Source organism: Babylonia areolata, chromosome 8, assembly GCF_041734735.1.
Source record: "Babylonia areolata isolate BAREFJ2019XMU chromosome 8, ASM4173473v1, whole genome shotgun sequence".
NCBI lineage: Eukaryota > Metazoa > Mollusca > Gastropoda > Neogastropoda > Buccinidae > Babylonia > Babylonia areolata.
This window is the reverse complement of record NC_134883.1, coordinates 18,112,747-18,130,246: the sequence shown is the minus strand read 5'-3', so window position 1 is coordinate 18,130,246 and position 17,500 is coordinate 18,112,747. Positions and strand designations below refer to the sequence as shown.

At 45.4% G+C, this 17,500-nt stretch overlaps 1 protein-coding gene across 5 annotated transcripts in view; it reads right to left on the bottom strand.

The window, feature by feature from the left end:
• Nucleotides 1-17,500, bottom strand: part of LOC143285072 (globin-like) — a 135,755-nt gene that overhangs the window by 71,882 nt on the left and 46,373 nt on the right. The window contains exon 3 of one of the 5 annotated variants that reach the window (XM_076592269.1): nt 12,155-12,259. The exons of the other annotated variants lie outside the window; for them this stretch is intronic. The gene's annotated coding sequence lies outside the window, so the exon portion shown is untranslated. The remainder of the gene's footprint in view (nt 1-12,154; nt 12,260-17,500) is intronic. 5 annotated transcript variants of the gene reach the window in all.

The following is a 17,500-nucleotide window of genomic DNA, read 5'->3' as shown; positions in this document are numbered from 1 at the left end:
CCACGTCCTGAAAACAGCACAAGCTGACTGATCCGTGACAACGTCAACAACCCGGAGAAGACATCACTGTCCCGCCGCCCTCCCTCCTTCACACTCGAGTGACCTGAAGTCACTGGACCGTGGCCGGTTTTCACGCTGATCGACAGATGGAGGAAGGGGGAGGGGGGGAGGAGCAAACGAGGCGTACGAGACGGTCAGCTGAAAGGCTCTATCGGTCAAGCGAGTGTGAGGATTTAACGCGTATTAATCTGAAAGATGACCACCACAGGCGACTGGTCAGACGTGAGCTCCCCAAGGCAGGATTTGGGACAGAAGATTACCAAGCTGTGGTGTAATAGGTGTTTCCGCATCGATACTAATCAGTCACATACACTGATCACATCAATTTCATTTTAAACTACTCCCAATCCAATATCGAAATACCCCCGAAAACGAAGTGTGGCTGCCCACATGGCGGGGTAAAAAAACACACACCAAAAACGGTCATATATATAAAAGCCCACTCGTGTAATACAAGTGAACGTGGGAGTTGCAGCTCACGAACGAAAAAGAATAAAATCGAAATACATGAAAAAGGGTATCACATTATTTAACATCCACTCCTAACTCTTCAAGCCAGTCATGCACATCACAGCACACTAAGAACGTGCATCTCAAAGTACAACGCTTCAAATCCCCCCCCCCCCATCGCCCCCCAACCACACACACACACACACACACCCACACACACTCTGCCCACAACACCTCACCATACACCGACAGCAGAAACAAGCACTCGTTCGTTCACGTCAGGGAAGGTGAAGCTGAAATAGGTGAGTCTTAAAAAAAAAAAATTATAAGTTGGGAAAACACTTTCTTTTTTTCTCAGGGGGTGAGGGTGTGTGGGGGTGTGGGTGGTGGTGGTGGTGGTGGTGGTGGGGGGGGGGGGGGGGGTGATGTACGGAGTTCCAGAGAATGGGGCCAAAGACAGAGAAAGATCCTTTGCCGAGGGATTCATGGGGCATTATCCTAGTATTATCATAACACACACACACACACACACACACACACACACACACACACACACACACACACACCACACACACACACACACACACTAATATCTCTTACAGTGAAAAGACGTTAAACTAAAGAACGAACAACACACACACACACACACACACACACACACACACACACACACACACACACACACACACACACACACACACACAATATCTGGTAATTTCTATGGGTATATAAAAAGCTTTTTATTAAACAGAATTATTCAACCAAGGGTGGGAACACATTATACTTTGCCACATAAAGTTAACATGGGAATTCCACAGGGCTCAGTTATAGTCCCTATTCATTTTAATATTCTTATTCAGGATCTCCCAAAGGCATTGTCAAATCGGGTAGTTTAAGTACAGTATTCTGATGATATATGTATGTGGATGGATGTCAATCTAAAAAAAGTCAACCCCACAAAGAGCACAGAATAACATACGTCGTTTGTATCAAGCTGATCTTGATAACCTTGGTAACTATATGTTTGAAAATGGTCTAGCTTTGTGGACTGAAAAAATATGTATGATGTTGTTTAATTCAGGTGGTAACCCATCTAGCATACCCATTTTTAAATTACTTGGTGACGTCATTGATTATAAACAGGTGGTGAAGTTTTTAGGTGTTTATCTTACTTCAAAGCTGACATGGAACATTCACTTTGATTACATCTTAACAAAGGCAAGGAAAAGTATCAATTTTATGAAAATTATAAGCCGCTTACCTTGGGGACTGGATACAAAAACATTAATTCATCTTTCCATGGCCCTTGTAAGATCTAAGATAGCCTATGCACAAGAAATATTTTTTCAGTGCACCTAAATATCTATTACAAAAGATTCAAAGTGTAGACTGTAAGACTATCAAAATTGCCCTCGGAGTGCCCTCTCATGTGTCCAACCAGGAAACATACAAAACAGCCGGAATTCTTCCCTTGAATGAACATCGTGAGTTAGCAACAGCAAAATTCGCTGTGAGATACACTTCAATGACAAAAAAATTCATTGCTAATGAACTGACAGTAAGATCTGACATTGATTTTCCTAACAGAGATAAAGCCATTTCATCACAAGAAACAGTTGCAACTTACGTTTCAAATTTGTTAAAATCTGATTTTAACATGAAAGAGTTAGCTGCAAAACCACATCATTCTCCTGTACCTTTTTGGGACATGCTGAAAACAGATTTTGATATTCTGAAACAAAAAAGGAAGAAACATCAACATCACGACAAGTACTCCACATATTTACAGATGGATCTGTTCTTGATGACAAAAATGCTGGTGCGGCTTTCTATATTCCTGCCTTTAAAGTTGAAAAACATTTCTTTATCGGAAAAAATCTTTCCATATTCACGGCTGAGCTATTTGCTATTATGCAAGCTCTGAACTACTTAGTGAGCCATAAAATAGTTTTCTCGAAAATAGCATTCTTTGTTGATTCCAAATAAGTAACTTATGCACTAGAATTATTTAACCTTGAAACAAGACCTGACTTAGTTATTGAGGCAAATCATTTGGTGCATTGTTTGAGGATACAAGGGACTGAACACAGTTTTTGTTGAGTGCCTTCTCATGTGGGCATTAATGGCAATGAAACTGCTGATAAAGCAGCTAAAAGAGGAGCACAAGATTCAGAAAAATCGACAGAAATACATGTCCGTCTTTCCGTAAAAGAGGCATACACTTTGTTAGAAAAATCAGCATGGGGTCGATTTCATTACCGATGAAAGGAAAGTTTTCAAAACATATGGGACATTATTCCCCGAGAATATTATTAAAGGATACCGAATTCATCAGCTTGCTATACAATATTGATAACATCTACTTTCTTCCGTACAAAACTTGATGCGCTGAAGACAAAGTATAGTAAAAATGTTACATGCATCTGTGGCAAGCAGTTCAGCTTGCATCATTGTTTGCTTCAATGTCAGCAGTCACGTACTTTCTTGCCCAAGTATTTCAAAGAGATTAACTATTTTGCAGACGATTTTTGGAAAGTTACTTCTGACGAGGTTCTTATGGTCGAACTTTCACAGGCATTAGTTCATAGCCCTATGTCTACATTCCTTTAATGTACTTCAGAATTGTGTTAATGGTTTCTGATAATTATTATCATTACTGAATTGTTACTGTTAAATGTAACTGCATGTTAGTTATGCATTTTTGTGTGTGTAGTTTTCTACCTTTTCTGTTTTCCTCTTCCCTCTCTCCCCCTCACCCCCTTTTTCTTCTTTTCTTTCTCTTTTCAATCGTCTAACATCACTGATAGTGAAAAGACGCTAAACTAAAGAACGAACACACACACACATACACACACTCTCTCTCTCTCCGTCTCTCTCTACCCCTCCTCTCCCTTTCTCTCTCTCTCTCTCTCTCTCTCTCACACACACACGCACATCCACCCACCTCTTCCCTTCACCGTACCCCTCCCCGCCCCCCGCCCCCCAAGACCCCTCACACCATCTCCCCACGCCCCCCACACGCCCCCACACAGACACACTCGAGGCCAGACAGTGAGTGCTATGCAGGGAGGAAGAGGAGGGAGGGCCAGCAGTGAGGGACGCTGATACTGATAATGCCCTCGTCAATGTCATGTGCACCTTGACAGAACATGAAATGTTTACAGGAGCCCCCCAAAACCGTCGACGTGTAAACGTATCACAGATTGTAAAAATAACGAGTTCCTTTGAAGCGTTTGGAAGCTGCCTGTGGTTTTCATGCCTCTTCTATTGCAGGACGTCTGATACCTGTTCCAGTCTTTTTTTTCTTTTTTTCCTCTTCTTCTTTGGATCAGAAAGTGAGCCAGTGAGAGAGATGGGAGAGAGAGGGTGAGGAAGAGAGAGAGGGAGGAGAGAGCGGGGGAGAGAGAGGAGAGAAATGGAGAGAGGGGGAGAGAGTGGGGAGAGAGAGGGAGAGGGAGAGAGAGAGAGGGAGAGAGAAAGAGGGGAGGGGGGGAGAGAGAGGGGAGAAATGGAGAGAGAGGGAGAGAGTGGGGAGAGAGAGGGAGAGGGAAAGTGAGAGAGAGAAGGAGAAAGAAAGAGGAAGGGGGAGAGAGAGGGAGAGAGTGGGGAGAGAGAGGGAGAGGGAGAGAGTGAGAGAGAGAGAAAGAGGGGAGGGGGGGAGAGAGGGGAGAAATGGAGAGAGAGGGAGAGAGTGGGGAGAAATGGAGAGAGAGGGAGAGAGTGGGGAGAGAGAGGGAGAGAGAGATAGAGAGAGAGGAGGAGGAGAAAGAGAGAGAGGAAGAGAGAGACAGAAAGATGGGAGGCGAAGAGAGAGATGGTAAGAAAAATGGAGAGAGACGTAGAGAGCAGGGAGAGAGAGTGAGATTGAGAGAGAGAGAGGGGGGGGGGGGGAGAGAGATGAGAGAAGGGAACAGAGAGAGAGAGAGAGAGAGAGAGAGAGACTGAGAGAGAGAGAGGGAGAGAGAGAGAGTGGGGGGAGACAGAGGGAGAGGGAGAGAGAAAGAGGGGAGGGGCGGAGAGAGAGGGGAGAAATGGAGAGAGGGGAGAGAGTGGGGAGAGAGAGGAAGAGAGAGATAGAGAGAGAGAGAGGAGGAGGAGAAAGAGAGAGAGGAAGAGAGAGACAGAAAGAGGGGAGGCGGAGAGAGAGATGGGGAGAAAAATGGAGAGAGATGTAGAGAGCAGGGAGAGAGAGTGAGATTGAGAGAGAGAGAGAGAGGGGGGGAGAGAGAGATGAGAGAAGGGGACAGAGAGAGAGAGAGAGAGAGAGAGAGGGAGAGAGAGAGAGTGGAGAGAGAGAGAGAGGGAGGAGGGAGAGAGAGAGAGAGAGAGAGAGAGAGAAAGAAAGAGGCAGACAGACAGAAAAACGCGTAATCACACAACCCCAACCACCCCATCCCCCACCCAGACTCCACACACACACACACACACACACACACACACACACACACACACACACACACACACACACACACACACACACACATACACGCACGCACGCACGTAAGCAGACAGCCACATACAGACCACAGAGCCGTCAACAGAAATAAAAGGAAGAAAAGACCGATCCTACTGACGAGGCCTCCCTAATAAAGAGGAGACGGCGAAACAAGAGTGGAGGTTGGAGTCTGTCCAAAGGGAAAGGCCACCACCACCACCACCACCACCACCAGCAGCAGCACCACCACCACTACACAGGAAGAACCAGAGTTCATGGCCCCTTAGTCGTCTGCCAAGGACGTGCTGAGTGACAATTTATGTTCTCCCACTTTCCCCCTTTAACTCTTTCCATACGAACGGCGAAAGAGACGACGTTAACAGCGTTTCACCCCAATTACCATCAACAAAAATACTGCAAGCGGAAGGCTCTTATACTGAAGACGTGAATGTTGACAAAGAATACCACAATTCTGACGACGGAAGCTAAAGGTTGGGTCATTCAGACACCCACTGGACATCCGATGGGTCTGTGTAGAGGAGAAGAGAGGACTGGCCGTACTGAGTGAGTTAACCCCCTTTCCCCATAATCATTGCAACATTCTTTCAGAGTTTCCCTCTCTTCTTTTTCCGGATTTTTTTTTTTTTTTTTTTTTTTTGTGTGCAAAGTCCTTTCCAAGAGACAACACTGGAAAGCGCGCGCACGTGTGTGTGTGTGTGTGTGTGTGTGTGTGTGTGTGTGTGTGTGTGTGTGCCGCCCCCCCCCCCCCCCCCACACACACCCCCCATTCCCTTTTATCTGCATCTGTAATTTCTATCCTCTCTTGCTACCGTACCCTCCCCCTCCCTCTCTCTCTGTCTCTCCCTCTCTCTTCCCCTTTCCCTCTCCCTCTCTCTCTCCCTCCCTCTCCTCCTCCCCTTCTATCTCTCTCTAGCACACAAACAGCATACACACAGACAGACAGAAAAACACACAGACACACACAGACACACAGACACACACACACACACACACACACACACACACACACACACATGTATGTTCAGTTTTGGAACAGCACAAAGAACGGGACGATTTCAAGGCTCCTTTTATTGCAAAATATCTGATCAGCTGCAAAAATACTAAATAACATGGAGGAGCATTATGTCCATTGCGAATAAGTGCACATGAACTTGAAATTGAGGACGTCACTACAGCTTAACTAGGAAAGACCGGCTATGTAAAGCATGTGGAGTTATAGAGGATGAACTGCATTTTCTGGACAAGTGTAGTGCGTACAATGACTTGAGATCTCGCCTACTTGTGACAGTTAATTCCGGCCAGTCTTTGAATCACTGGCCAGATGGCGCTGGAAACACAATAATCCAAAGGCCGAGTGCTCTGTTGCCGCTAAGTTATTTCCAACCAGAACTGGCAATATTATATATACACACATATATATATATATATATATGAATGCTTTAAAGTTCGCAATCCATAACTGTGTATTGTGGAGTATCCTGCATGTACTCACAACTTATTGCGTTTACTTTTTGTTTGTTTGTTGTGTTTAGTTTATGGTGTCCATAATTCCTTTGATGGGTTTTACGACAATTAAATGAGTTCTGAGTTCACACACACACACACACACACACACACACACACACACACACACACACACACACACACACACAGACACACACACACACACACACACACACACACACACACACACACACAGAGTCCATTTCTCTCAATGACCGTGTCTGTCTCACTGACTGGCTCTCCCCATCCAGAAACGAGAAACGACCAGTGAGTTTTGTGGCCTATCTGAACGAGATCTCTTGACGTACCCCTGAAATAGTTCGGAGTTTTCGTTCCACAACGATATTACACAGCTGTCAAGACCCAGTTCTAGTTGATGGACGGTGTGTGTGTGTGTGTGTGTGTGTGTGTGTGTGTGTGTGTGTGTGTGTGTGTGTGTGTGTGTGTGTGTGTGTATGTGTGTGTGTGTGTGTGTTTGAGTGTGTGTGTCTGTGTGTGTGTCTGTTGTGTCTGTGTGCGTGCGCGCGTGTGTGTATTGGTCGTCAGGTAGGTTTATGTGCGTGTGAGTGTGTATGTTTTGCGTGTGCGCTCTCGCGCGTGTGTGTATGCGCCGCTGTGTGTCTGTGCACGCGTGCATGCGTTTCTGCGGATCCAGGGATAAGAGGATGGTGTGTGGGAGAAGTGGGGGTTGCGGGAGGGGGGGGGGGGGGTATGTGGGGGTGGGGGGGTGGGGTTGAGGAGTCAGAGAAAGAATGGTTGGGTGAGGGAGGTCGGACTGGGAGAGAAAGAGAGAAAGAGAGTGAGAGACTCAGTGAGAGAGAGAGAGAGAGAAACAGACAGACAGAGAGACAGAGAGAGACACAGAGACAGAGAAAAACAAAGTGTCACATTGTACAGAAAATACCACTTGCAGAAATAACATCCACGCGGACAACGTTGTCGCTCTTTCTGACTGACTTTCATACAAGACAACGTGACATGAATTTATAATGCGCTTTAATTCACGTCACACTTTTTTTTCTCTCTCTCTCTCTATTTTTTTTGTGGTGAGGGTTTGAGGGGTGGGATGGAGGATGTGGGTGTAGGTATGGAATGAAATGGGTTGGAGTGAAGGGTCGTGGTTGACATCCTATTTTTGACATATATGATATAGGTATATATGTCAGGTGCTTAACATAATCACTTTGTGTTCGTTATCCACAAGCAGCACCAATCTGCAAGGTGGAACTGATGATCGTTGTGGCCCAGTGGGATAAAAGCTAAGCGTTCCATCAATCTGGAGGCTCCCGGGTTCAATTCCCACAAGCCACGAGATGTCATCGCCTCTCTTTCCTCTTTACAAACCAGTAGGCCCTAATCAATACGAAAAACAACTCATAAACACATTGACATTTATGTATGTCTGCTGAACCATGTTTCACTCATGTCAGCTTGTCAGATCCGAGAGAGAGAGAGAGAGAGAGAGAGAGAGAGAGAGAGAGAGAGAGAAGACAAGACAAGACAAGACAAGACAAATTCTTTATTTCGAGGATAATAGATAAACACTGGTGTGCTTTCTTACATCCAGTCCCCGCCCTGAATAGTGTCTACACTACATTAGAGAGAGAGAGAGAGAGAGAGAGAGAGAGAGAGAGAGAGAGAGAGAGAGAGAGAGAGAGAGAGAGAGAGAGGAATCTGTGATCTGAAGTTCAGATGAGCCAAGCCGGAGGTCACTATCATCGTCTGACACCCTGTCCAAAGTTTCACAGACATGTGTGAACAATGACTGAAGGGAAAAGAAAGCCCCACCTCAGGCAGACAGACTGGCCTGTACGAGAAAACGGTTGTTGGGAGAGTCAGTTCAACAGCCTGTTGGCATCATTCCTGAAGGTACTAACTATTGGCATCATTCCTGAAGGTACAAACTGTGGCATCATTCCTGAAGGTACAAACTGTCGCATCATTCCTGAAAGTACAAACTGTGGCATCATTCCTGAAAGTACAAACTGTTGCCATCATTCCTGAAAGTACAAACTGTTGGCATCGTTCCTGAAGGTACAAACTGTTGGCATCATTCCTGAAGGTACAAACTGTGGCATCATTCCTGAAAGTACAAACTGTTGGCATCATTCCTGAAGGTACAAACTGTGGCATCATTCCTGAAGGTACAAACTGTGGCATCATTCCTGAAGGTACAAACTGTTGGCATCATTCCTGAAAGTACAAACTGTTGGCATCATTCCTGAAGGTACAAACTGTGGCATCATTCCTGAAAGTACAAACTGTGGCATCATTCCTGAAGGTACAAACTGTGGCATCATTCCTGAAGGTACAAACTGTTGGCATCATTCCTGAAGGTACAAACTGTGGCATCATTCCTGAAGGTACAAACTGTTGGCATCATTCCTGAAGGTACAAACTGTTGGCATCTTTCCTGAAGGTACAAACTGTGGCATCATTCCTGAAGGTACAAACTGTTGGCATCATTCCTGAAGGTACAAACTGTGGCATCGTTCCTGAAGGTACAAACTGTTGGCATCATTCCTGAAGGTACAAACTGTGGCATCATTCCTGAAGGTACAAACTGTTGGCATCATTCCTGAAGGTACAAACTGTGGCATCATTCCTGAAGGTACAAACTGTTGGCATCATTCCTGAAGGTACAAACTGTGGCATCATTCCTGAAGGTACAAACTGTGGCATCATTCCTGAAGGTACAAACTGTTGGCATCATTCCTGAAGGTACAAACTGTGGCATCGTTCCTGAAGGTACAAACTGTTGGCATCATTCCTGAAGGTACAAACTGTGGCATCATTCCTGAAGGTACAAACTGTTGGCATCATTCCTGAAGGTACAAACTGTGGCATCATTCCTGAAGGTACAAACTGTTGGCATCATTCCTGAAGGTACAAACTGTGGCATAATTCCTGAAGGTACAAACTGTTGGCATCATTCCTGAAGGTACAAACTGTGGCATCATTCCTGAAGGTACAAACTGTCGCATCATTCCTGAAAGTACAAACTGTGGCATCATTCCTGAAAGTACAAACTGTTGCCATCATTCCTGAAAGTACAAACTGTTGGCATCGTTCCTGAAGGTACAAACTGTTGGCATCATTCCTGAAGGTACAAACTGTGGCATCATTCCTGAAAGTACAAACTGTTGGCATCATTCCTGAAGGTACAAACTGTGGCATCATTCCTGAAGGTACAAACTGTGGCATAATTCCTGAAGGTACAAACTGTTGGCATCATTCCTGAAAGTACAAACTGTGGCATCATTCCTGAAGGTACAAACTGTTGGCATCATTCCTGAAGGTACAAACTGTGGCATCATTCCTGAAGGTACAAACTGTTGGCATCATTCCTGAAGGTACAAACTGTGGCATCATTCCTGAAGGTACAAACTGTTGGCATCATTCCTGAAGGTACAAACTGTGGCATCATTCCTGAAAGTACAAACTGTGGCATCATTCCTGAAGGTACAAACTGTGGCATCATTCCTGAAGGTACAAACTGTTGGCATCATTCCTGATGGTACAAACTGTGGCATCATTCCTGAAGGTACAAACTGTTGGCATCATTCCTGATGGTACAAACTGTGGCATCATTCCTGAAGGTACAAACTGTTGGCATCATTCCTGAAGGTACAAACTGTTGGCATCTTTCCTGAAGGTACAAACTGTTGGCATCATTCCTGAAGGTACAAACTGTTGGCATCATTCCTGAAGGTACAAACTGTGGCATCGTTCCTGAAGGTACAAACTGTGGCATCATTCCTGAAGGTACAAACTGTTGGCATCATTCCTGAAGGTACAAACTGTGGCATCATTCCTGAAGGTACAAACTGTTGGCATCATTCCTGAAGGTACAAACTGTGGCATCATTCCTGAAGGTACAAACTGTCCAGTACTTATGTCCGAGGGTTTCCTTGTTTAGAGGGAGAAGCGGCTGTTCGAGTTAACCCATAGGGGCTTTTCTGGTTGGCGAGCCGAGCGATCCTTGACAGCGTTATCAACAGGAAAGGGTGAAAATGTGAACAACACTTGACGTACACGTGCATGTATTATATCATCGATGCGGGGTCTACGTGCACTGTGGGAGTTTGTTAGATCTCCTTTGATTGGATGTTGTGTGGGCTGTGGCTGTCGTCATGGCTCCGAGAGTTTTTTGAAAAATATATAGAGAGAAAATTCTTCACTGTCTGTCTGTTTGCTTGTCTGAGTGTGTGTGTGCGTGTGCGTGCGTGCGTGCGTGTGTGTGTGTGTGTGTGTGTGTGTGTGTGTGCGTGCGTGCGTGTGTGTGTGTGTGTGTGTGTGTGTGTGTGTGTTCCTTTCCCCAAAAGATGAAATATAAAAGAATTTATATTTCCCTTTCTTAAACTTTAATATCGTTATGATGACAAGCTTTAAAGGCATTGAGACAATGGAAGTATTGAACTGGTTAACCTCTTCGAAGTGAATTTTACTTCAGCATGACAGATCTGAAACAGTTTTTTTTTTTTATTGGTGTCTTCAGCCTTCTGATTCTCACTTGAGGGATTTATACTCGACTCTGGATTTCAGCACACTGACTTGTAACCATGGAGCAGCCAGCAGCATAAAAATCACACACCAAAAAACAAAAAAACCCGAAAGAAATAGAGAAAAAAATTTCAATGTGACCATCCCTACCGAATTATCTGTTTTCCTTTGAAAGTGTTCTTTTTCTCCAAGTTGTACCCTTTCGGAAAAGAAAAGAGAGAAAAAAAAATTCCACAACTTCTAAGGACTTCAGTTTCAGCATTCAGGCTTTCTGCTAAATGCAGCCCCCTCCCCCCTCCCCCAACCCCCCTTCCCTACGACACCCCCCCCCCCCACCCTCCCCCCAAAAAAGTATATATACAATGTAGAGCATATAGATTTCTCCGCGCACCATTCCGATATTCAGGAGCCCTGCTAAATTCTTCCCCCCTAAAAAGAATTTAAAAAGAGAGACAGAGACAGAGAGACAGACAGACAGACAGAGACAGAGAGAAAGAGACAGAGAGGAAGACAAAGAGAGACAGAGAGGGAGACAGACAAATAGAGAGGGAGACAGAGAGAAAGACAGACAGAAAGACAGACAGACAGACAGAGAGAAAGAGACAGAGAGGGAGATAGAGAGAGAGACAGACAGAGAGAAAGAGACAGAGAGGGAGACAGAGAGACAGACAGACAGAGAGAAAGAGACAAAGAGGGAGACAGAGAGGGAGACAGAGAGGGAGACAGAGAGAGAGAGACAGACAGACAGACAGAGAGAAAGAGACAAAGAGGGAGACAGAGAGAGAGACAGAGAGAGACAGACAGACAGACAGAGAGAAAGAGACAAAGAGGGAGACAGAGAGGGAGACAGAGAGAGACAGACAGACAGACAGACAGAGAGAAAGAGACAAAGAGGGAGACAGAGAGGGAGACAGAGAGAGACAGACAGACAGACAGACAGACAGAGAGAAAGAGACAAAGAGGGAGACAGAGAGGGAGACAGAGAGAGAAAGAGACAGAGAGGGAGACAGAGAGAGAGAGAGAGACAGACAGAGAGAAAGAGACAAAGAGGGAGACAGAGAGGGAGACAGAGAGAGAAAGAGACAGAGAGGGAGACAGAGAGAGAGAGAGAGAGACAGACAGACAGAGAGAAAGAGACAGAGAGGGAGACAGAGAGGGAGAGAGAGGAAGGTGACCATTGACCTCAGCATGAAGCACACGTCCTGACAGCAGTGGTGCAGTGAACACTTCACGGGGTGCTCCAAATATCGCTCTGTCCTGTCCTTCACTTGGGGTCTCGGCACTGACCTGTAATGAGGCCACACTGCCCAGATAACACAGTGCAAATCGTCCTTGTTCTTTATGTGTGTGTGTCTGTGTCTGTCTGTGTCTGTGCCTCTGTGTCTGTGTCAGTGTGTGTTGGTAACCATTAACCATGCAAACATGCGTTAATATAATTATATTGCAGGTAACCGGAATTCGAACTCAAGTCTTCCAAACATACGCCAGGCGCTCAACCACTTGAGCTACGCAGACGTCGTTCGAAGTGGATAGGACTCCAAAACTTTCCGTTGGTCAAGACTCAAGGCTTTTTACTGGCTTTAAACGGAAGAATTCGGTATGCGCAAGAGGTCCAGTCCTCAGTCCTTCCATACCTAAAAATCACAGCTACCACGGCAGGTAGAGCGATGCAGACACCAGAGTAAGTGGATACAAGTAACATTGCATTTCGGGGGGGCAGTGGAAACTTGCACCATGTGAAAAAAAAAGGAAAGACATGTGTACACACAAAATAAGAAACAATAAAAGAAAACATGAAACAAACAAATAGATTGAATGACAGAAAGAAATGTCTTTTTAAAAAAAATAGAGAGAGTGAAAGAGAGAGAGAGAGAGAGAGAGAGAGAGAGAGAGAGAGAGAGAAGGTGGAGGAGAGAGGGGGACAGACAGACGGACGGACAGACAGAGAAAGAGAGAGACAGACGGAGAGAGAACGAAACTACAAAAGAAAGTAATAACGAAAACAATGATAAACTCCAAGAAATGAAGAATCTTACACGTGCACTTCGTTTTGTTTCTGTTTTTTTTGTTTTGTTTTTTTGTTTTTTCAATGAAAAATCACAGCTGTCGTTTATCAGTGAGCGTCAATTTTTAGCCGATGCATCGATCTTTCAAACGAATTTTTGAAGCTGTCCATGGTGCACGCGTGCCTAGAACAGGCCTTAATGTGTTCTGTGAAAGGCCACTGGTTGACAATAAGCACTTTACGTGATTTACATCATCCACTCTTTTTTTCTTTCTTTTCTTTTTTTAAACATTTTCTGAAAACTCTTCTTCTTCGTTCGCGGGCTGCAACTCCAATGTTCACTCGTATGTACACGAGTTACCCCGCCATGTAGGCAGCCATACTCCGTTTTCGGGGGATTTTCTGAAAACATAACCTGGCTTGGTCCTTAACTTTTAGTGAAGTCTGTATACATATACAGTACACGTGAGGGAACGACGCCTTGAAAGACACCCCTCGTTGACAGGAAACTGACCTCTAGACAGCCTGTGACGCGACGTGACAGGCTGCACATAGCGGACCTGTGTAAAACTGGCCGTGATCTCTGCTGGTACAAGGGGACCTGTAACAGGGGGTGTCGGGTTGGGGGAGTGGGTTTTTCTTCTGCTCTGGTGCAGGTGTAATGAGAATTAATGGTGCAGGCAGTTAGAGAGAGAGACAGACAGACAGACAGACAGATACAGACACAGACACAGAGAGACACAGAGAGAGGTGCGCTAATGGAGAGAGAGAGAGAGAGAGAGAGAGAGAGAGAGAGAGAGAGAGATGTGCGTGAGTAGGAATGGAGAGGGAGGGGGGGAGGACAGACAGATAGAGACAGAGAGACGAAGAGAGACAGAGAGACAGATAGAGGCAGAGAAGAGAGAGAGGAAGACAGAGATACAGATGTGTCTGACGGAATGGACAGTGAGAGAGAGAGAGAGAGAGAGAGAGAGAGAGAGAGACAGACAGACAGAGAGACAGACAAACAAGCAGACAGAAAGACAGACAGACAGAGAGACAAAAGAGAGGCAGACAGACAGACAGACAAGCATACAGACAGACAGACAGACAGACAGGCAGAGAGACAAAGAGAGAGAGACAGAGAGACAAAACGAGAAGTACAGGCAATTAAGGTGAAAATAAAAATGTTGTTGACAGAACCCTTTAATTCCTTTTGAATTATCTGCTCGGCGTGTGTGTGTGTGTGTGTGTGTGTGTGTGTGTGTGTGTGTGTGTGTGTGTGTGTGGTCTGTCTGTCAGTCTATGCACGTGTGTGTGTATGTGTCAAGCTGTGTGTGTGTGTGTGTGTGTGTGTGTGTGTGTGTGTGTGTGTGTGTGTGTGTCGTCTGTCTGTCTGTCTGTCAGTCTATGACCGTGTGTGTGTGTGTGTGTGTGTGTGTGTGTGTGTGTGTGTGTGTGTGTGTGTGTGTGTGTGTGTGTGTGTGTGTGTGTGGTCTGTCTGTCTGTCAGTCTATGCACGTGTGTGTATGTGTCAAGCTGTGTGTGTATGTATGTATGTATGTGTGTGTGTGTGTGTGTGTGTGTGTGTGTGTGTGTGTGTGTCGTCTGTCTGTCAGTCTATGCGCGTGTGTGTATGTGTCAAGCTCTCTGTGTGTGTGTGTGTGTGTGTGTGTGTGTGTGTGTGTGTGTGTGTGTGTGTGTGTGTGTCCATCTCTTCATCTCTCTTTCTCTCTCTCTGTTTGTGTGAATCTGTGCTTGTCAACCCCCCTCCTCTCACTCCTTCTTCATCTTCTCACCTGCGCGCTATCTATATCCACCCCTCCACACACACACACACACACACACACACACACACACACACACGCGCGCGCGCGCGCGCGCTTTCCAGTATTGTCTCTGTAATATTGGAAAGGACTTTGCACGTGCATGCGATGTTAACTTCTTGTTTGATGTTTAAGCCGCACCATGCACACTGTATACGAGGACTTGCATTGGAAAGGGTTAAACATGGGGGAAATGAGTTTTCTGTCTTGCCATTCCGCTTTTGAAAAAAGAAAAAGAAAACGGTGGGGGGAAGGGGGAAGACAGGGAGAAAGGGGGGGGGGGGGAGTGTATTGAAAATGTTAAGGCGATATAAGTCTTCAGCTTATCTTATTCTGGGATAGCTTGTAAAACAATGCGGACACTTAGGTCGTGATGGAATGAGGAAGGGGAGTGGTGAAATTCTGATGTCTGCTCCTTCACGTCCTTCTGGGCCTGTTGAATCAGAATGGTTCTCTCTCTCTCTCTCTCTCTCTCTCTCTGTGGGTGGGGGGTGGGGGGAGCGGGGGCAAGGGGGGTGGGGGAGGGGCGGGAGAGGGGGGGGGAGGCTGGTGTGAATGTGCTCGTTTTATTACTTTTTACAATGATGATGATGATGATGATTATAATTATTCGTAGTGGTAGTAGTAGTAGTAGTAGTAGTAGTAGTGGTAGTAGTATTTACAAAATTGGTTATTGTTGTGTCATTATCGCTGCTGTTGTTAGTGTTGTCACAAGGACAGATAGGAAGAATAGGCAATGCCTAAAATCTTTATCCTTGAGTAATAAAGTTAAAAAAAAAAATTTTTTTGATTCTCTCTCTCTCTCTCACACACACATTCTTTTTCTCACTTACTCTCTCACTTTCTATATACAAGTCTCTCTTTCTTTCTCTCCACCTTCTTTTTCTAAGAAGCTAGAAGGGATTTTTTTTTTTTTTTAAACCCAAACAAACAACAAAGCAACAACAAAATGTCCGAAGTGAATACAAGGAGGAAATTCAGTTGTGGACAGGAAGTGTTGTCAGGAAGAACGATAACTCCGTGCAAATGGGGAGAGACATACAGACGAATGGGGTCGCGCGTTTTACCTTCCGATAAAACCCACAGCCGCGTTTCTTTTTGTTTGTTTGTTTGTTGCTTTTTCTGATTCTGTGCTTCCCTTGTTTCTCGGGCCTATAAATTGTGTGCCGGCCCATTTAGCTGGGACTGGGTCCAGGGTTGATGATGCTGGATGCTATTTTATGAGAGCAGAGGAAAGGGATCCAGACTGAAGGAACGTTCAAAAGATATGTTATAGAGTGATGTGGGCGGTGTTGTTTTCTGTGCACAATGTATGTATCGTGTGCTGGTATGTTTGCCACGGTTTCGTTTTATTTGTCCATGGACATACTCTGGGCCAGTAATGATGCTGGGTGTTGTCTGTTTATGATGCTGGATGCTGTTTATGATGCTGAGTGTTGTTTATGATGGTGGTGCTGTACGTTTATGATGGTGGGTGCTGTTTATGATGGTGGGTGCTGATGCTGGGTGCTGTTTATGATGCTGGGTGCTGTTTATGATGCTGAGTGTTGTTTATGATGGTGGTGTTGTACGTTTATGATGCTGGGTGCTGTTTATGATGGTGGGTGCTGATGCTGGGTGCTGTTTATGATGCTGGGTGCTGTTTATGATGCTGGGTGCTGATGCTGGGTGCTGTCTCTCTGTCTCTCTCCACCATGGGTACAAATGATCTCTGTCTCTCTCTCCACCATGGATACAAATGATCTCTGTCTCTCTCCACCATGGATACAAATGATCTCTGTCTCTCTCCACCACGGGAACAAATGATCTCTGTCTCTCTCCACCATGGGTACAAATGATCTCTGTCTCTCTCCACCACGGGAACAAACGGCATGAATGTGAATGGAGAAGGGGGTGGGTGATGTGAAGCAGGGGTGGCAACAGAAGATGCCAGGCTCTCAATGTTCTGATATGAGCTGTTTGGCCTGCGTCACTAGAACATCGGAATCTGGAGTGTTATGCAGTGAATACACTTGAGTCTGCCCTCTGTCTGTCTGTCTGTCTCTCTCAATGTCTCTCTCTCTCTCTCTCTCTCTCTGCATTCTCTTTTCAACAGACTGCAGGCTAAAGAAAAGAAAAAGAAAAAACAAACAAAAAACAGGAATCAGATAAGAATGAAATCAATCCTGGTGAAGAGAGAGAGAGAGAGAGAGAGAGACACACACACACACACACACACACACACACACACACACACACAGAGGGAGAGAGAGAGAGACAAGACAAGACAAGACAAATCCTTTATTATCGAGGATAACAGATAGTAAGCACTGGCGCGCTTTTTTTCATCCAGTCCCCGCCCTGAAACAGGGTCTACACTACACAATACTACACACTACTAGAGAGAGAGAGAGAGAGAGAGAGAGAGAGAGAGAGAGAGAGAGAGAGAAGAAGAAGAAGAAGAAGAAGAAGAAGAAGAAGAAGAAGAAGCGTTGTCATCAAAAGAAGAAGGTAGGAATGAGAAGAAATACAAACCAACCAACCAACCAGTAACTCGTTCACCTTCTGATAAACGACAGCCTTTCTTCTTCTTCTCCTTCTGCGTTCGTGGGCTGCAACTCCCACGTTCACTCGTATGTACACGAGTGGGCTTTTACGTGTATGACCGTTTTTACTCCGCCGTGTAGGCAGCCATACTCCGTTTTCGGGAGTGTGCATGCTGGGTATGTTCGTGTTTCC